Below are 21752 nucleotides of genomic sequence, written 5' to 3' on the forward strand. Positions count from 1 at the left end.
ATGAGCCAACTTGTTTTCATCTATCTACATCTAAATAATACTTCAAACTCTTAGCCATTCCTTCCTCTATACCAATATTGGGGAAAAAGAACTGGGCAACATAATGGAATCTCATGCCACAATAGTTTTGAGCTGAAACTAGTTTCAAGAAGTTTAAAGTAGATCTAAAGTCATTCCGGCCGATATTTAAAACTATTTAACCAGCCAGGATGCTTTTACCATATTCTCTGTCAACGAATTCCAAAGTTTAATTACACGTTGAGTGAATAAATATTTTCTCTGATATGTTTTAAAATGACTACTTTGTGGCTTCATTGCGTGCCCCCTAGTCCTAGTATTATTGGAAAGAGTATCCACGTTTTCACGTCTACCCATTCCACTCCATTCATTATTTTATAGACCCCTATCATATCTCCCCTCTGCCATCTTTTCTCCAAGCTGAATAGCCCTAGCCACTTTAGCCTTTCTTCATAGAGAAGTTTTCCCATCCCCTTTATAATTTTTGCCGCTCATCTCTGTACCTTTTCTAATTCCACTATATCTTTTTTGAGATGCAGTGACCAGAACTTCACCCAGTACTCGAGGTGTAATCGCACCATGGAGCAATATAAAGGCATTATAACATTCTCATTTTTGTTTTCCATTCCTTTCCTAATAATACCTAACATTCTATTTGCTCTCTTAGCTGCTGCTACACACTGAGCAGAGGGTGTCAATGTATCATCAACGATGACACCTAGATCCTTTTCCTGATCATTGACTCCTAATGGGGAACCTTGCATCATGTTGCTATAGTGCGAGATCCTCTTTTCCATATGCATCACTTTGCAGTTGCTCACATTAAATGTCATCTGGAGGAGTGGACTAGTGGTTAGGGTGCTGGACTTTGGTCCTGGGGAACTGAAGAACTGAGTTCAATTCCTGCCACAGGCAGCTCTTGTGACTCTGGGCAAGTCACTTAACCCTCCATTGTCTGCCACATTGAGCCTGCCATGAGTGGGAAAGTGTGGGGTACAGATGTAACAAAAATAAAATATTTGGATGCCCAGTTGTGTAGTCTCCCAGTCTCATAAGGTCCTCTAGCAATTTTTCACAATCCTCTTGCAATATAACAACTTTGAATAACTTTCAGGCTTATTTTCGAAAGAGAAGGGCACCCATCTTTCAACACAAATCGAGGGATGGGTGTCGTTCTCCTAGGGTTGCCCAAATTGGCATAACTGAAAGCCAATTTTGGGCGTCCTCAACTGCTTTCCGTCGCGGGGAAGACCAAAGTTTACAGGAGGTGTCGGAAGTATAGCGAAGGTGGAACTGGGGCATGCTTAACACATGGGCATCCTCGGCCGATAATGGAAAAAAGAAGGGAATCCCTGACGAACACTTGGCCGACTTTACTTGGTCCTTTTTTTCTTACTACCAAGCCAAAAAAATGTGCCCTAAATGACCAGATGACCACCGGAGGGAATTGGGGATGACCTCCCCTTTCTCCCCCAGTGGTCACTAACCCCCTCCCACCCTCACAAAAAATTTAAAAAATTTTTTCCAGCCTCTATGCCAGCTTCAAATATCATAGCCAGCTGCATGACAGCAGTGTGCAGGTCCCTGGAGCAGTTTTAATGGATACTGCAGCACACTTCTGGCAGGTGGACCCAGGCCCATCCCCCCTACCCATTATACTTGTGGTAGTAAATGTAAGCCCTCCAAAACCCACCACAAACCCACTGTACCCACATCTAGGTGCCCCCCTGCAACCTAAGAGCTATGGCAGTGGTGTACAGTTGTGGGGAGTGGGTTTGGGGGGCTCAGCACACAAGGTAAGGGAGCTATGCACCTGGGAGCATTTTATGAAGTCCACTGCAGTGCCCCTTAGGGTTCCCTGTTGGTGTCCTGGCACGTCAGGGGGACCAGTGCACTACGAATGCTGGCTCCTCCCACGAGCACATGGCTTGGATTTGGTCCTTTCTGAGATGGGCGTCCTCGGTTCCCATTATCGCCAAAAATCGGGGACAACCATTTCTAGGGTCAATCTAAATGTTGAGATTTGGGCTTCCATGACCGTATTATCAAAACGAAAGATGGCCGCCCATCTTTTTCGATAATATGGGTTTCCCCGCCCCTTCGCTTGGACGTCCTCAGGAAAACTTGGGCGCCCTGTTCGATTATGCCCCTCCACATGTCATCAGCAAATTTAATTACCTCACTAGTTATTCCCTTCTCTAGATAATTTATAAATACTGTATGTTATAAAGCAGCGGTCCTAGTACAGACCCCTGCGGGATCCCACTATCTACCCTTCTCCATTGGGAATACTGACCATTTAGCCCTACTCTTTGTTTTCTTTTAACCAGTTTTTAATCCACGATAGAACACTACCTCCTGTCCCATGATTGTCTAATTTCCTCTGGAGTCTTTCATGAGGTACTTTGTCAAATGCCTTTTGAAAATCCAGATACACAATATCGACCAGTTCACCTTTATTCATATGTTTGTTCACCCCTTCAAAGAAATGTAGTAGATTGGTAAGGCAAGATTTCCCTTCACTAAATCCATGTTGTTTTTGTCTTATTAATCCATGCTTATGTATATGCTCTGTAATTTTGTTCTTTATAATAGTCTCTACCATTTTGCCAAGCACCGACGTCAGGCTCACCAATCTATAATTAGAAAGGAACACCAATTAAATTAATAGGGTAGAAGAAACATAGAAAGAAGGCAGACTATTTTAAGAGATATGAGGGAAATCCATGGCAGGCACACGATCACCCCCCCCCCCCCAAATACCACACTGTATATTCAGTATACTAGTATGAAGCATTAAGTCTTCAGGCCTGTTTTGAATTTTGCAAAAGAAAGTTCAACCCTAAGTGGTAGAAGTAATGAATACTACGACTACTACTACTATGACTACTCCCACTATTACTACTACTACTACTACTTATCATTTCTATAGCACTACTTGTTGTAGGCAATGCTGTACACTAAACATGTAAGAGACGGTCTTTGTTTGACAGAGTTTATAATCTTGGTTTGATTATATATCAGAGAAAATATCAGAGAAAATATTCTGTCAAGTAGGGACTGTCTCTTACATGTTTAGTGTACAACATTGCGTATGTCTAGTAGTGCTATAGAAAATAGACAAACAGGACAAATAAGGAGTAAGGGAATTACATAAGATGAAGAATGATAAAATAGACAATGACACTGAAGAAGTGAACAGGAGTTAGGAGTTAAAAACAGCCTCACAAAGGTGGGCAGTAAGATCAAAGGAACGGAGTCTGGAGTTGGCAATGGAGGAGAAGGGTACAGACATGAGAGATATACTTGATGAATGGAGTCCCTGGGGAATAGTGTGAGGAGAGAGAAGAATGCAGAGGTACTGAGGAGCTGAAGAGTGAATACACTTGTAGGTCAATAAAAGGAGTTTGAACTGCATGTGGAAATGGATAGGGAGCCAATGAAGTGACTTGAGGAGAGGGCTAACATAATCATAGCGACACTAGCGGAATATAAGTCATGCATCAGAATTTTGAACAGATTGAAGGGGAGAGAAATGGCTTAGTGGGAGACCTGTGAGAAGCAAGTTGCAGCAGTCTAAGTGAGAGGTGATAAGAATGTGGATAAGGCTTAGTGTGCTTAGAAAGAAGGGGATAAATTTTGGTGATACTACAGAGAAAGAAACTACAGATTTTAGCAGTTTGTTGGATATGTGCAGAAAAAGAGAGGAGTCAAAAATGACCCCAAGGTTATGAGCTGATGATATAGGCAGGATGAAAGTACTATCAACAGAGATAGAGAATGGGGGAAGAGGAGAGGTGGGTGCTAAATAGAAATATGCTGTGAACCGGATAGAGTCTAGATAAGCCTTAGACAAAAGTGGCAAAGTAAGTAGTAAATTGGATTAAAAAAACAGAGGTGATAAGCCAGATGTTATGGTACTAGAAATGAAGCCAAGTAAGGTAGGGGACCAGTGTGAAGTGCTTGCAAGGATATTAAATTTGAAGCCAGTGGTGTTGATATAGTAGGAGGGACACTCAGTCATACTTCCTAGCCCTACAGAGTATTCTAATTGCCATATTCTGGATTTACTGGAGATGTTTGAGAGATGACTATGGGAGACCTGCGAAGACTATGTTACATTAGTCCAGGCATGACTTTCTTTCTGAGCACTCTACCAAAACCCTCATCCACACCCTTGTCACCTCTCGTTTGGACTACTGCAATCTGCTTCTTGCTGGCCTCCCACTTAGTCACTTCTCCCCTCTCCAATCGGTTCAAAACTCTGCTGCCCGTCTTGTCTTCCACCAGGGTCACTTTACTCATACTACCCCTCTCCTCAAGTCGCTTCACTGGCTCCCTATCCGTTTTCACATCCTGTTCAAACTTCTTCTACTAACCTATAAATGTACTCACTCTGCTGCTCCCCAGTTTTTCTCCACACTCATCCTTCCCTACACCCCTTCCCGTGCACTCCGTTCCATGGATAAATCCTTCTTATCTGTTCCCTTCTCCACTACTGCCAACTCCAGACATCGCGCCTTCTGTCTCGCTGCACCCTAAGCCTGGAATAAACTTCCTGATCCCCTACATCTTGCCCCATCCTTGGCCACCTTTAAATCTAGACTGAAAGCCCAACTCTTTAACATTGTTTTTGACTCGTAACCACTCGCCTCCACCTACCCTCCTCTTCTCCTTCCTGTACACATTAATTGATTTGATTTGCTTACTTTATTTATTTTTTGTCTATTAGATTGTAAGCTCTTTGAGCAGGGACTGTCTTTCTTCTATGTTTGTGCAGCGCTGCGTACGCCTTGTAGCGCTATAGAAATGCTAAATAGTAGTAGTAGTAGTAGCAGCATGAAGTAATGGTGGCATGCAGAATGTTTTTCTGATCTGTAATGTTTAAAAAATCTCATACAGCTCTAAATTGATAACACACATAGAAACAGCATCTGACTAGTAGAGAAATGTGCTGATTGAAAGACAGCTGGCTATCTAGGATAACTCCTAGGTACGTAAAGGAATCTGCCAAGGAGATAGATGCAGACTGCCCCACCCACAAAAATCTACTCCCTCAACTGCCCCACCACCATGTAAAATGCCCCAACCCCCAAACTAGTCCTGTATAACTATTTCTACATGTTGAGAGCAGGGCCAGATTAAGCCACTTCCTTGGTGAGGCCTTGTGAGGTGTGCTCGGGACTCAGGAGGTTAGGATTGCCAACTGTCTTGCTTTTTTCAGAAGTCAGCAGAATTTTACAATAATGTCCAGAAAGCAGAAGAATGGGTAATATGTCTGAATATTTTTCTGAGTTTAAAACCTCTGCCTGCAGTTGTCGAGCAGGGACTGTCTCTTCATGTTCAAGTGTACAGCGCTGCGTACGTCTAGTAGCACTTTAGAAATGATAAGTAGTAGTAGTAGCTGTCTAGTTCCCCTCCATCTCTCATCCCATGTGAATCAGTCTGCCCTGCCTGCTTCCATTGTAACTTGCCACAAAAACCAAAAGGAAATAATGGCAACATGACAATGTACATTAAACTATACTATACTTTATCTGATATTTTTATTTTGTTTGAAATTGAGAAGAATGGCAGGGAGGCATCAGATATTCACTTACAATAGGCCAGCTATTCCAAATCCCGGCCTATATAACAGAATCAATCACATGCCTCCACTGTCTCTAGCTCAACAAATGCAGACCTGCCAACTCCTATTCTGTCAGATTTTCAAAGATCTATTTTTCCTCCCAGACAATCAGACAGACAGACATCCCCTAATGTATAATCTTTCTTTGGGCTAGAAAGTATAATAACAATAAATAGTGGTATTTTATACCAGGTGGGACGTATCCAATTGCAAGAGTAATTTAATGCTACATTTCTATTGTAGACTGAATGTTATTGAGACCTTTTATGTTCTGAAATCAGGGAGTTGAGGTCCCATCATCAATAAATATCCTTGTCCAATGGTCAAAGCTTTACAGTCAAGTCTGAAACCAGAGTACTAGGGGTCTTGCTTGATTCTTCATTCACCTTCTTGTCCCATATTAACCAGATATGGAAGAAAACAAAATGAGACAGCTATATCTAGTCAGAACATTCTTTGACCAAAAAGCCTTTGTACTACTAGTCCAAATGTTAGTCCTACCTCACTTGGATTACTGTAACATTCTATTTCTTGGTATTAAGTGTCAATATTTAAGTTGTGTATCTTCCAGTTTGTTTTGGTTGTTCACAAAAATTAATTGAAGTTAAGAAATGAGTTCATCTAATTCAGCAATTATTCACCCAGCTGAATTCTAGTTAGTGCAAGTAACTGTGTTGTAGAGAACTGAAGAAAGAATACTTGACACATGTTCTTTTTATCTTGGATCTGGTGGTGGAAAACTGTTTTAACTTCTCCATTCTCCCCCCCCAAAGTTGAAGAAGAGGGCAGGAGTGATGAACAGGATCGATTCCCCTTGCAAGGTGCTGCATATGTCCCTTAGGCACTTTATATGCACACAATAAGGACTACATCTGTAAAATTACTACTACTACTACTATTTAGCATTTCTATAGCACTACAAGGCATTCGCAGTGCTGCACAAACATAGAAAAAAGACAGTCCCTGCTCAAAGAGCTTACAATCTAATAGACAAAAAATAAATAAAGTAAGCAAATCAAATCAATTAATGTGGACGGGAAGGAAGAGAGGAGGGTAGGTGGAGGCGAGTGGTTACAAGTGGTTACGAGTCAAAAGCAATGTTAAAGAGGTGGGCTTTCAGTCTAGATTTAAAGGTGGCCAAGGATGGGGCAAGACGTAGGGGCTCAGGAAGTTTATTCCAGGCGTAGGGTGCAGCGAGACAGAAGGCGCAAAGTCTGGAGTTGGCAGTAGTGGAGAAGGGAACAGATAAGAAGGATTTATCCATGTAAATGTGACAGTTTATTTGTAGCAATAAAGCATGGAGCAAGTCCCTAGCCGTTGTTCTGTTACAAATCTATTCACTAATAATCATGTCTTAAACAAACCCAAAATAAATATGCCAAATATTATTTATTAAAATATAACCAGTACCAACATGGTCTGACCTCACACTTCACAGAGCAATAAGGATATTTCTAACTATCCGCAATGCTAAGAGAATTATAACAGCCTTAAGACCTTTGATTGAAGGAATGGCCATCTCTGGGTCTTGTCTCAGGAACAGTAAGGCGCTGTTTATTCTGCCCCCTGCTGGAGGTGAGCAGAAACAAATGGTAAATAATCAGGAAAAGGCATTTTTCTGTGAAGTGAGAAAGTAACAGGCTGGTTACCAAAGTTACATTAGAAGATAAGGACAGCCATAACGGTCCATTCAGTATCCTGTTTCCAACAGTGGCCAATTCAGGTCACAAGCACCTGGCAGAATCCCACATAGTAGCAGGATTCCATGCTACCGATCCCAGGGCAAAAAGTGGCTTCCCCCATGTTCAAAGTTAATATGCCCTTTATTTTATTTTATTTTGGCATTTATATCCCACATTTTCCAACTGACATTGGTTCAATGTGGCTTACAAACCAAGGGGCTCATTTTTGAAAGAGAAAAATGCCCAAAAAGTGTCATAAAGCACTATTTGGACATTTTTTCTTCTCAAAACATCCAAATTGGTATTTTTGTAACCTATTTTGCAGCTGTTTACCTGTGTAATACATCTGCAGTGCATCCAAATCACAAGGGGATGTGTTGGGGGCATTCTTAAGGCGGGATTAGGGTGTGCCTAACACTTGGACGTTTTACAGCTATAATGGAACAAAACAAAACCATCCTGTTTTCAGAACAAATAAGGCGCAAAATGGTGCCTTAAATGACCAGATGACCACTGGAGGGAATCGGGGTGACCCCCTAATACCCCCCCAGTGGTCACTAACCCCTCCCACCCCCTAAAAAAATGTAAATAAAAATATGACTTACCAGCCTCTATGACAGTCTCAGGTGTTAAAGGCAGGTCTATTAGAGCAGCTTGCAGGTCCTTGGAGTAGTGTAGTGGCCAGTGTAGTACACAGTGGAGGACCCAGGTCCCTATCTCCCTCTACCTGTCGCACTTGTGGTGGAAACTGTGACCCCTCTCAAACTCACCAAAACCTTACTGTACCCACATATACTTATACTTTATTGGATTTGCTGGACCAAACTAGCTGCCTGGGCAGAGCAGAGCAGTGTACATGGTAGATATATAATCGCTCAGAAGAAAACAGGGGAAAAATCCACTCACACAAAGAAAAACTTAATGCATTCATGCTGAGGAAAATATAAAGCACACAGCAAAGACGACGGATAATAAAGGAAAGTATAAAGCACACAGCTAAGAACAATGGTTGGTTCACCTAATCAATAGGCAGTAATTTCCGGCCCCCTTCACCCAAAAGAGCTATTGTAGTGGTGTACAGTGGGGGACATTGTGTTTTGGGTGGGTTTTGAAGGGCTCAGGGGACAAGATAAGGGAGCAAAGGTGAGATGTGTACCTGGGAGCATTTTTATGAATTGCACAAAAGTGCCCTCTAGGGTGCCCCATTGCTCTCCTGTGATGTCTGGGGGACCAGTCTACTAAAAAGGTTGGTTCCTTCTAAATCCTAATGGCATGAATCTCTACATTTTGCACTTATTCGGCTTTTTTTTTTTTTTTTCTCAAAAATGGACCAAAAAACAAAATGTCCAAAGCACAAAACCTTCTTCAAAACAGTATTTTTGAAAAAAAAAAAAGATAAATGTTTTTCCTATTTGAAAATGACCTTCTTTCATATTTGGATTTTGGACGTTTTGTGCAAAAAGGTACAAAATCAGACTTAGACATCATATCAAAAATGCCTCTCTAAATAGAGTAGTTACATTTGATCGAATGACCTGTGTCAGTGATTATCCACGGTGAATCTCCGGGCTATATGCTCAATCTGATTGACCTTCCCACCAGAAACATGTCTGAAACTTCGCGAACTTACCTCAACCTACATTACCCCAATTGCAAAGGACTCAAGCACAAAACCTATTATTGATCCAACTTCTCCTTTTTAGGCAGCCAACTCTGGAATGCCCTCCCCAGATCCATCCGATCAATCAGTGACTATCTACCCTTCCGAAAATCACTAAAACCCATCTGTTCAAGCAAGCCTACCTAAATGACCCAAACGAATCCTATAAACCCATCTACGCAACACATATCCAGGAGACTACGATAATGACCCAGACTACATCTCCCACCAAATTTCCCTATGTTTTTCCCGTATCCCATCCCCCCTCCTGCCTCCTCTACCCCTCCTCCAATGCTCAACTACACCTTGCTCATACCTCTCCTAATCCCTTCACTCTTGTCCATCTCTACCTACCTACCTCTCTCTTTTATTATTCTGCTTTAATTAATTTATTTTCTCTTTATCAATTCTCTGTAATCCATATTATTATGTAAGCCGCATTGAACCTGCCTTGAGTGGGAAAGCGTGGGGTACAAATGTAATAATAAAATAAAATAATAAAAATAAGTACAGTACAGATTAGAGATGAGAATCCAGTTAACCAGGATTTATTTGAGTAATAGGTCTGTTTTGGAGTTCCCCTGAGTCTTTGTAGAAGAACGTTTTGCAGAAGAATGTTTTGAGATGTTTTTGGAAGTTCTTGTAGTTGTTCATAATTTTTAAGGATTTCGGGAGTACATTCCAGTTCTGTGTGCATAGATATTTGAAGCTCAATGAGTAAGCTAATTTGTATCATAGTCCCTTATTAGGATTTATTTACCGCCTTCTTGAAGGAATTCACTCAAGGCGGTGTACAGTGAAAATAGATCAAACATGAGCAATAGGCAATTACAGCAGTAAAAATATTCAAATAACAATACAAAGTATGGCATAGAATACTACTTACAATCAACACAATATGTAATAGAACAATATAATTGATCGTGAAGGGTACCCCACAGGTTAGTGTCCATGGTGATGATGAGTTGCTGCCAAACGTTATGGATTGTTGCCTGTCTGACAGATAGGATCTGAACCAGGCAAGTACTGTTCCTGTGATGCCTGTTTCTGTTAGTCATGCTAGCAAGATATCATGATCCACAGTGTCAAATCTGAGAAATCTAGCAGTACTAACATCGAGGCAAATCCCTTGTCTCGGTTTCTGTGAAGATCATCTAGCAGGGATACGAGGACTGTTTCTGTTCCATAACCGGGTCTGAATCCAGATTGACATGAATCTACATAAGTACATAAGTAATACCACACTGGGAAAAGACCAAGGGTCCATCGAGCCCAGCATCCTGTCCACAACAGCGGCCAATCCAGTTACTTTTTTCTAGCCAGTCATTAAGTTGAACACAGACTGTTCTATGAGTTTCCCTAGAAATGGAATGTTGGATACTGACCTGTAACTTTCAAGTTTGTCCTGGTCAAGGTTGTTTTTCTTCAGCAAAGGGCGAACCACTGCCCTTTTTAATGCTATTGGTAGTTGCCCATTAGAAAGAGAGGTGTTCACAATTTTTGTGGCGCCTTCTATAAGGCAGTTGGGGAAGTGGAGTGTAAGGTAGTTTCTTGATTCTGTGTTTATATTACGCATTGGTAAGGTTATTTTTGTGTATTCTGGAGCTAGACTGAATATCATTTTGTAGACCAATATACATAGCTTGAATGTTATTCTTGTCTTGATGGGAAGCTAATGTAAGGCCTGGTGTAGTGGTGTGGCTCAATTGTAGCAAGAGTGTCCATGAATTAGCTGTGTGGCGGTGTTTTGTGCTGTTTGTAATTTCCTTAAGATCTCATCTTTGCACCTAGATAGATTCCATTACAATAGTCTAGGTGTGATAAGGTTAGTGTTTGCACGAGCATGCAAAGACTGTTCTTGCAAAGTAGCCTCTTATATATGTATTAGTTTCCACATTGTTTGGAACATTTTCGTTATGACATTTATCCATGTGGAGGAGAGTGTGTTGCCTATCTGGACTTGGTAGGATCTGGATGTCAAGAATCCTTTAAACCATTCTCGAACTTCTCCACCCAAACCAATTTTGTCAGTTTTATCTGCATCTTGTGATCGATCATGTCAAAGGCGCTTGACATGTCAAATTGTTTCCAACAGTGGCCAATCCAGGTCACAAATACCTGGCAAGATCCCAAAACAGTACAATACATTTTATGCTGCTTATCCTAGAAATAAGCAGTGAATTTTCCCCAAGCCCATTTTAATAATGGTCTATGAACTTTTCCTTTAGGAAGTCATCCAAACCTTTTTTTAAACCCCGCTAAGCTAACTGCCTTTACCACATTCTCTGGCAACAAATTCCAGAGTTTAGTTACACATTGAGTGAAGAAAATATTTCTCTGATTTGTTTTAAATTTACTACTTTGCAGCTTTATTGTGTGCCCCCTAGTCTATGGACTACAAAAAAAAATTGAGTGATGATAATACTGGGAGTTACATTGTTGAATAAGTTGACAGGGCAATGATAGTGAGCTTGACTCTTTTCTTCTTTTATATCCATACTGTATTGGAATTACACCAGGTCAATAAATATTTAGAATAAGAAGAATACATAATAACTAGTACCAGAGTAAAATTTGCCTTTTTGCGGATGACACCAAGATTTGCAACAGAGTGGACACCCCCCGGAGGGAGTGGAAAGCATGAAAAAAGATCTGCGGAAGCTAGAAGAATGGTCTAACGTTTGGCAATTAAAATTCAATTTGAAGAAATGTAAAGTGATGCACTTAGGGAGTAGAAATCCACGGGAGACGTATGTGTTAGGCGCAGGGCCGCCTAGAGCCAGAGCCGGGCCCGGGACAAGGCCGCCCCCGGCCCCCCCACCCACCCCACCCAAGGTCATCGTCGCCACCGGGCCCCCCCTCCACCCGCTACTGGGCCCTGAACTAACCTTAAATGCGTCCTTCCTTTCCTTTCACCACCTTCACGGCAAGCAGCAGCAGGGCAGACCTCTCCTTCCTTCATGCTCCGCCCGGGAGCGAGCGGGCCTGACTGCGGTGGCGCTGGGCCCCCTCCGGAGGCCCAGGCCCGGGGACGTTTGTCCTCCCTGTCCCCCCTCTCGGTGGCCCTGGTTAGGCGGTGAGAGTCTGATAGGTACAGGGATCTTGGGGTGATAGTATCTGAGGATCTGAAGGCGACGAAACAGTGTGACAAGGCGGTGGCCGCAGCTAGAAGATTGCTAGACTGTATAGAGAGAGGTGTGACCAGCAGAAGAAAAGAGATTTTAATACCCCTGTATAAGACGTTGGTGAGGCCCCACCTGGAGTATTGTGTTCAATTTTGGAGGCCGTATCTTGCGAAGGATGTTAAAAAAATGGAAGTGGTGCAAAGAAAAGCTACGAGAATGGTATGGGATTTGCGTTGCAAGACGTATGAGGAGAGACTTGTTGACCTGAACATGTATACCCTGGAAGAAAGGAGAAACAGGGGTGATATGATACAGACGTTCAAATATTTGAAAGGTATTAATCCGCAAACGAACCTTTTCCGGAGATGGGAAGGCGGTAGAAATAGAGGACATGAAATGAGATTGGAGGGGGGCAGACTCAAGAAAAATGCCAGGAAGTATTTTTTTACGGAGAGAGTGGTGGATGCTTGGAATGCCATCCTGCGGGAGGTGGTGGAGAGGAAAACGGTAACGGAATTCAAACATGCGTGGGATAAACATAAAGGAATCCTGCTCAGAAGGAAGGGATCCCCAGAAGCTTAGCCGGTGGTGGGAGGCAGGGCTGGTGGTTGGGAGGTGGGGATAGTGCTGGACAGACTTATGCGGTCTGTGCCCTGAAAAAGACAGGTACAAATCAAGGTAAGGTATACACAAAAAATGGCACATGTGAGTTTATCTTGTTGGGCAGACTGGATGGACCGTGCAGGTCTTTTTCTGCCGTCATCTACTATGTTACTATGTTATTTGTGATTTTTTTTTAATTTTGTGGACTTGGAGGTTTTGTATATATTATTGATAACTTGTTTTTTTAGCTCGTATTTTTTTTTTACCACTGAAAACGGCCTTTAGAAGTCTCTACATCAAAATCTTGTTGAATTTTCTCCCTTTATAATGGTCTGCTGTTATTTCAGTATTAAAAGGAGAAGATAAAAGCAAGGTTTCTGTATAACTTCATGTACAATGAGTTCAGATGATCTTTGCTTCACTTCTCCTAACCGAGTCAAGGCTGAGAGATTATAAAATGACTTTTTAAATTGATGAGATGTTTATTTTGCAAAGCATAGGCTAAGACTGTAATGGTAAGTCTGTTTGACGTATTCATCTTTTCCAATCTGCCACCATTCCTTCTGAACTGTAAAAGCAGCAGTTGGTAGAAACTTCAAAAATGCAAGCTGTAAAGTGTTAAAATGCCTGACATAATAGTATATGAAATGTCTGTTTTATTTTCTAAGCTTTGCATTTTTTGTGCTTTGTCAGTGTGTCACTAATACCCTCTTTGACTTTGAATCAAGCATAACCTGCAGTATTGCATCACTGAAAGTGACAAATACCCCCCCTAGAAATAGTATGCCCTGAGTGACAATGAAATTATAAACTGTGAAAATTAGTTTATATAAATGAGTCTACATGGAGACCTCTCCACAGGGTTGGGACTGAGGGTGACCCCAGAGGGGCATCTATGGCAAAAACCATTTAAACTCCTCAACCCCTAGTGGCTGGTTATATGTTCAGCACAAGGCAAAATGACAGGCAAGCACAAATGCAGAGCAATTGCTAGATTTCAGCCATCCATGCCTTTTGCCCACACTCTGTAGGATATAAGTAGATTAGCAGTGCAGGAATGGAGGGAATTTGTTGAGGCATAGGGAATAAGGAGACAGTTGAGATATGTTGGAGCAGGAGGGAGATGCGATCTGAAGACCAGGCAAAGGGTTTTGAATTAAATGTGGGCTGATACCGGAAGCCAGTGTTCTGAAAGAAGGAGGAGGGTAAGATGGTCAAAGTGGTAAGCAGAGTGAAGGAGTTTAATGACAATGAGTTGAAGATGATTGAGTGAACTGATTGGGAGAGCAGAGTATTGTTAATTTGTACAGCGCTGCGTAACCCTAGTAGCGCTCTAGAAATGTTAAGTAGTAGTAGTAGTAGTAGTATAAGGAATTACATAGTTGATGTGAGAAATAACAATGAAAGGAGAAGGGTGGAAATAAACGCTGGATCAAGTAAAGAGCGCAAGGGCCAAATGCGATATAGAGCAAAGAAAAAGGAGTAAACAATGGAATCGATCTGAGATTTAAAGGTCAGCTTTGAATCAAAAATGATGCCCAAGAGTTTGACAGTGTTACACAAAGGGAGTGGATGGTTATCAAGAACTGGGCAGGTAGACAAGGGTGAGTGTGGGCTGGGGAATATATTTGAATGTGTTCAGAAAAAGATGGTTATCCTTAAGCCAGCTGGAAACATGATGGTGACAGCCACTGAGGGTAGAAAGTGAGGTGGAGGATCTGAATATCACCGGCATAACAGAAGGGAGTGCACACTTTCAAAAAGAGCACATACTCAATGATTTTGCTCCAGTAATGACAATCGAAAGGAAGTTTGTGAACAAGGGGGCATAGGATGACGGTGAAAGAGGATAGACATAACCTGAGGAAATACTTCTTCACAGAAAGGGTGGTGAATTTGTGGATCGGCCTCCCAGTGGGTGGATACAAAAACAGTATCTAAATTCAAGAGAGCTTGAGACAAGTACATAGGATTTCAAAGGGAGTGATAGGGAGAGTAGATGGCATGGATGGAAGACTGGATAGGCCATGTGGTCTTTATCTGCCTACACGTTTCTCTGTTTTTGTTTCTATAAAAGAGTAGTAAGGGTCCCAAGAGATGCTGGCAGATATCCTGTAGAGCATAAAATCATTTGCAGCCTATTACAGATAAAGTGGAAAATTATTCATATCTAGTTTCCTTCACCTGTTCTTCGAGCAGTTGAGGACAACTCCCATGCTTCCATGAAATCCCCTTAGCAATCAATTTCTGGCACAGATTGTTCATCTTGTCAACAAAAAATACAGATAAATTCAAAGCATTTCAATTATTCGTAATGAGCAAAAAATTTCCCAAAAGATCCTGCAATACATTTGAAATCTCCCTATGACTATTCTCAGAGGTTTCCATTACGCAATAACGGAAAATTGTATTTCTTGTTTGTTCCTCTCCAATATGGTCTATCTTCTGTTCTACAAGATATCTACCAGCATCTCTCGGGACACCTTACTACTTTTTTATGTTCTTGTAGATGTACTGAAAACCATAATATTCCTTATCATCATGAAAATCTTCTTAATTTCCTGATTTTCCTGGGAAATCATATCCTCTGAAGAGCCAGGCTGGAGCTCTGCTAGGTGTTCTCTCAGAATATCATACTGTAAAACTAATGAATAAACTCTAAAGTAATTAGTGAAGATCAATTTTGCCCCTAAATCTGCCTGTCCTTTCCAACTTTTGTTACTGTTACAGTTGAGAAGCTAAGGCTGAATACATAAGAATACAAGTGTTGCCATACTGGGACAGACCAAAGGTCCATCAAGTCCAGTATCCTACTTCCAACAGTGGCCAATCCAGGTCACAAATATCTGGCAAGATCCCAAAACAGATTTTATGCTGCTTATTCTAGAAATAAGCAGTGGAATTTCCCAAGTCCATCTTAATTATAGACTATAAATAGGAACCTTCCTAAGCTCTCAGTCTGGGTGACCAATTACAAAACTATCTTCAAAATGTTGTGTTAGCATACATCACAAATTCTCAACCCGGTCCTCGGGGCACATCTAGCTAGTCAGGTTTTCAGGATACCCACAATGAATATGCACGAGATAAATTTGCATAGGATGGAGGCAGTGCAGGCAAATTTATCTCGTGCATATTCCTTGTGGATATCCTAAAAACCTGACTGGATAGGTGTGTCTCTAGGACTGGGTTTTGAACCCCTGGCATACACTGAGGTCTTCAACATGTAAATTAAAATCGCCTACAATTATCAAAGAATTCCCATGCATGTTAATCTCTACCACTGAATCCTACAAATTATCTGGTCAATATTCAAAGTGATTTAAATGGGTAGAAGAGGCTCCTTCCTGCTTAAATTGCAGGCAGCAGGCTGGGTGCTGATATACAGCAGCATTCAACCGGGCAGTACTGCTGAATATCACCTGTGACCTACCATTTTTGAAGTGGGCCAGAGAGGGGTGTTCAGGACATAGAATTGGGGAGGAGCTGGAGGCTATGCAGATGCTGACAATATTTAGTGTTGGCACCTGTATAGCTATGCAACTAAATAGGATTGTAGAAAAAACAGTCCTAACTTTGGTTGCTTGTCTGTGCAGGTGCCAACACAGAGTATCGGCCAATACCCACATAGCTGTTAGTCAGGCCAAAGTAGCTCTATTCCCCCCTTCCCTCCAATGCAGCTAGTACCGCTAGACGTCATGGCTGCCATTTTTCAGGAGTAACCGAGAAGAGCAGGAGTGAGTGGGTTTATTCCCGTCCCAAAGACCACTAGACCACAATAGATTGTTAGTAGGCCTGTGTAATAAAAGAGAATTTTAAAGATTGTTTTTCAACTCTGCCTTGACCGACCAGTGCACTCGGGGTCTGTATTTTTGAAAATGATTGTTTAACTTTGATTGTGTGAAAATAAGTTGGAATGCAGAAGATAAGACACAACTCTAATTATGTGAAGGGGGAGGTGGAGCCTGTTTCGAGTTCAGACTGGCCACCTGGATTGAGAAACATGCGACCACATTCCCACAGTATGGCTTGTTTACCTAAACAGAGAAATTCTCAAGCATTCTGTAATTTTCCTTAGCTCTGAACATGAGTTCTAAACCTAATAAAAAAAAAGGGGGGGCCTCTGGCAGTGAAATGGGAAGCTCATCTATGGGTGGGCACACCACATAGAACCAGACTCCTGGTCAAAGAAGCTCCTGGCTTTCGCTGTGAACAGGTCCCCCCCAGCTGATGATAAGAGCCTGGATGATGTAAGGACCAGTGATGATTGTTTATAGTGTATTGCTTCTTTTCCTGGTCTAGGAACACCTAATATTGCTTGGATGTAGGGACCAGTGATGTAATGATTGCTTATAGATAGGTATTGTTTAATTTTAGTTAGATCTTTTCAGTTATATAGCTAATCATTGTGTATATAGCTTAATCATGGTATATGTTAGATTTTAGAACCTCTAATAAAAGTCTCATTTACCTAATACGAATCCAAAAGAATCCACAGTAATTACTGAGTAGTCTGTGTTAGTGAAGCAGGCTGTAAAGCCAGGGCAGAACAGCCTGAGGGGGCCTTTTGGGGTTTGAGGGGATGGGAAGCAAGAATGGGAAAGGGGTTCAAACCTGCATCTGGGGGTGGGTGGGTGGGAGAAGGTTTGGAGCAAAATTGGAGTGATAAGGGAAGCAGAGTTGCATTGGGAAGAGGGGGGTTTGAAGCTACATTGGGGTGTGTGATGGGGGTTCAGAGCTGCTTTGTGAGTAGGGTGGGAGGGAGAGCGGAGCTGCATCAGGGTGGTGGGAAGGAGATTGGGAAGCTACATCAGGGTATGTGGACAAAACTTATGCAGTCCCAGCCGATATTCAGCCAGGAACTGTATAAGTATATTATGTGGGTCCTAGCTGGATATCAGCTGGGACCCGCATAGCTTTGGTGGCAACAAACAGCCTTGTTATCCATGATATTCAATGTCGTGCCTGCATATTGCCTGGCATTGAATATCCAGGCCTGATTTAGCCAGTGATAGTCAGCATTTAAAAATTGCAGATCACTGCTGGTTAGGATTTACAGCTGGGAGTTACAGTGGGAATTGAACCTGGTTCCCTAGGTTCTTTGGCTACTGCACTAACCATTAGGCTACTCCTCTACTATGCCCATGATGATGCAAACTTCGTGCCAGAGGAGGAAGGACACTGAAGGCACTGTTTCCTCTAAGCTGACCAGGGGTTCTCCAACTGCATTGCTGCCAGTGGTTTAGAAACCGAGCATGCACGACATGAGAGAAAAAGGAGCCTCAGGGGCAGGCCATTTGGCAGAGTGAAGAGCAGCGCTGGAGGAAGACCTCTTATGCTGGCAAGGCCTCGAGATCCCCACCAGCCAAGGTATTTGTAGTTGCAGTGGGGGGGGGGGGGGGGGGGTGGCAATCCTGGGAGGGCGGCAGCAACCTTGTGGAAGCGGCGGCAGTGACAGTGATTATTCGGGGGGAGGTGGCGGCCTTGTCCTGGGCCTTTCTCAGTCCCTTGGCGGCCCTGAATACAGAAGCCAAATGGACACAGCTAGGAGAAGGACCCTTCTCACCTCTGGAAGGCAGGTCTCTATGACGCCTCTGAGGTAAACCTCTGCCTCTACAATCATATCATAAATATGCACTTAGATATAACTTTGGACCTTCTAGCTCCAAAATAGAAACCTACCCATCACACAAAACTACCTTTCCAGAGATGCCAAGTCTCCCAAGTGCACCCCAATGGGATCCTTAAAGACTGACCCCTTTAGCTCACCTATTCAGCGTGCCACAGTGGCCCTGATGTACAAGTAAGGCTCCAGATGATGTCACGGGTTGGTAGAGTTGGAGTTTCATCACTCTGGAAAGCATGGGGGAAGGACTTCAGTGGAACGCAGCAACACCATTCCACCATAGGTTTCATAAATGATGATGCTAAATACATGAATAAATAAATAAACTGCTTATATAACTCAAACAACAGTTCAATGTAGTGGGGAGATTCTTCTGCCTATTGCAGACCCTGATGTATAGCTAAGGCCCAGGTTGAGGTCATAGGTGGGTGAAATTGGAGACCCATCACTCATGGGAGACATAGCAGCTGGGGCTTAAGTAAAATTTAATTGTCTTTTTTCTTCCAAGGACTTCCCAAATATCAAACCCAGTAGTTCAGGGATGGTGTTTCTTTTAAGGTGAACTAGATAGTAGACTACCAAGATTCTGGGGTAGAAAAAGTCAGCAGAAAGGTATTTATACATTTCCTCTCTTGTCAAGAAGGCCCTACTTCAGTACTTCCCCTAGCAGCTTGGTTTCCATGACCAGCAAGAAGGAGGGCACTTAACTAGCCACAGTTCAGTGTGGCATCAATCTCATGATATGATATCTTACAATCTTATAGCTCATACCATGAGGCTGGCCCAGTATAGTAAAGAAAACTAATATACATTAAGCATCTTCCCTCCTGTTGGGAAAGTTGCTGAGCTGCAAGGGCAGCACTGGGTAAAGCCTCTGAGGAAGGAAGATAATTTAAGATTACCTGCCCACAGTCTTTTTGCCATCCCAAGAATCTTGATCATATTCAAGGGCCCTTCCCATCAAACTGCTGCTAGGCATGTTGTTCCACTCAAATGAAAGACTCCTATAGCACAGCTATGTTTAAGGACATAAATTTATACACAGAGAAGGTACAAAGTACAAGACAAAGTCCAAAACAGCAAAAAGAAAGCACTAAGAGCCATCAAAACAGGAACACAAATCCTTTTAATCATATAACTTGAATACCAATCTTGTGTTAAAGACCCGACACGGGCTGTGTTTCAGCACACAGTGCCTGCGTCAAAGGTCAATAATTAATTCTTAAGCCAGTCACCCACAATGAATTTGCATGCAGCGGAGGCAGTGCATGCAAATCTCTCTCATGCATATTCATTGTGGGTATATCCTGAAAACCCGACTGGCTGGGGTGCCTCCAGGACCAGGTTTGGGAACCACAGCAACAAGGGCTAAATTCAGTAAACGGTGCCCAAATTTGGACGCCAAAACAAATGAGCGCTAAGCGCTATTCTACAAACAGTGATCTGAGTTGGGCGCCCTTTAAAAGATAGCGCTTAGCACTAGGATCCGTATCCCATTTTGGGTGCGAGGATTTACACCAACTGAAACCTGGTATTTATTTATTTATTTATTTTGCACATTTATACCCCACATTTTTCCCACAGTTTTGCAGGCTCAAAGTGGCTTACAGTGGTCTAAATCATCGTGCCTCAATTAGGTATGGCTCTGCCATAACACTACATGCAAATTGTAGGAGCGTCCTGACCTGGCCGTGTCCCTCCCATGTCCATGCCCCCCTTTCTGGATTCCTGCTTAAAAATTTCCATGCGCATCTCTATAGAATACTGACTAGGAAGATGAGCGCGAAAATTCAAATTGTTACCAGTTAGCACCAATAATTGATTGTTAGCAGTCAATTATTGGTGCTAATTGGATCATTATTCAATTAAATTGCATGTGCAAATTGGGCACCCACCCAAATTTGTATGTGCAGTTTTGAGCTCCATTTATAGAATTTGGGGTTATCAATAGAAATCAAACAAAAGAAAACATGGAAAAGAAAATAAGATGATACCTTTTTTATTGGATATAACTTAATACATTTCTTGATTAGCTTTCGAAGGTTGCCCTTCTTCGACAGATCGGAAATAAGCAAATGTGCTAGCTGACAGTGTATATAAGTGAAAACATTCAAGCATTACTATGACAGTCTGACAGGGTGGGAGGATGGGGGTGGGTAGGAGGTATGCATGGGGACATCAAAGCATATCATTGATATTCTAACAGGATGGGTGTGGGTTGGTGTGAGGAGGGTGATAAACAGAGAAATAGAATTTGGGGGTAACTCCCTAGATGATGCATCAATCTTGTCATAGATGACCTTGAATCGCTTTGAAAAATGCCACTACGCTTTTCCATGGCTGTGTTATTGGTTATAGTTTTATCCCTTAGCCTTGATGCATGTGGAGTTTATCTTTGTTGTTTAGTCAGGTTGTTTTATGGTCCATATAATGCAGACTTTCTAGCACCAAAAACATGTCTTATTTCCATCTTGTATACTTTCAGGGCTGCATTTTTCAGTGCAGTTTCTCTGTCCAGGTCTCTGCTGCCCTGCATGGCTTCCTTTCCATGTAGAAATTAATCCAGGGGTCTGCTTTTCACAAATACCACCTCAGGCTTTGCTTCAAGTGCATTGATGATGCAGTCAGGATATAATGAAGCAAGGCTGCTATCTTATGTATCCTCATCAATCCTATGGAACTGTTCCACCTCTGCCAGCATAACTTGTATGCGACCCTGTATTTCCTTTCCTCATGCCTTTCCCCTGTCTTTTTTGACAACAGCTAAAATGGGCATCTAAAAGTTTTTTTGCAAGAGCAGCTGTTGAACTATGAGTGATTAATTTGAAACAGGATTAACCCTAACTCCAGATATTTCATCAGCATTGCCACATGGTTTTGAATCATTGGGTGCAAGGAGTATAAGTAAATTTGAAGTGAAAAGCCTAACTGCTGCTTCAGACCTTGGAGAAAAAAAGAAATGGACCAAATAAATCACATCTGCCTGAAGAGAATGCATTGGAAATACAATCACTCATTTTCAGTTTCCCATTACACAGAATTCCCTTGGGTTGAATATTATGATCAGCAAGTTGCTGCTTTTTGCTTTCCCTGTCCTCACTTCCATTCAGAAATGGACTCAGAAAATCTCAGAAAAAACTGACTAAACCTGAACTTCGCAGATTCATTGAGATATGTGGAGAAATGGCAGTGTTTAAAAACACAGGGGTCAGTATTCAAAACCAGTTAACCAGGTAAGATAACCTCTTGTCCAGTTAACTGAGCAGACCCTGAGGGAATATTCAGTGGCACTTACCCAATTAGTTCCACTGAATATCCCTGTGATGGAGTGAGTGGTACTAAGGCAGGCTTCTCTAAGAGCACTCCCTCACTGAAGAGCTGAGAGTGAGCTACCTTACGGTAGGTGGAG

This window comes from Microcaecilia unicolor, chromosome 1, assembly GCF_901765095.1.
Source record: "Microcaecilia unicolor chromosome 1, aMicUni1.1, whole genome shotgun sequence".
In the NCBI taxonomy this organism is placed as follows: Eukaryota; Metazoa; Chordata; class Amphibia; order Gymnophiona; family Siphonopidae; genus Microcaecilia; species Microcaecilia unicolor.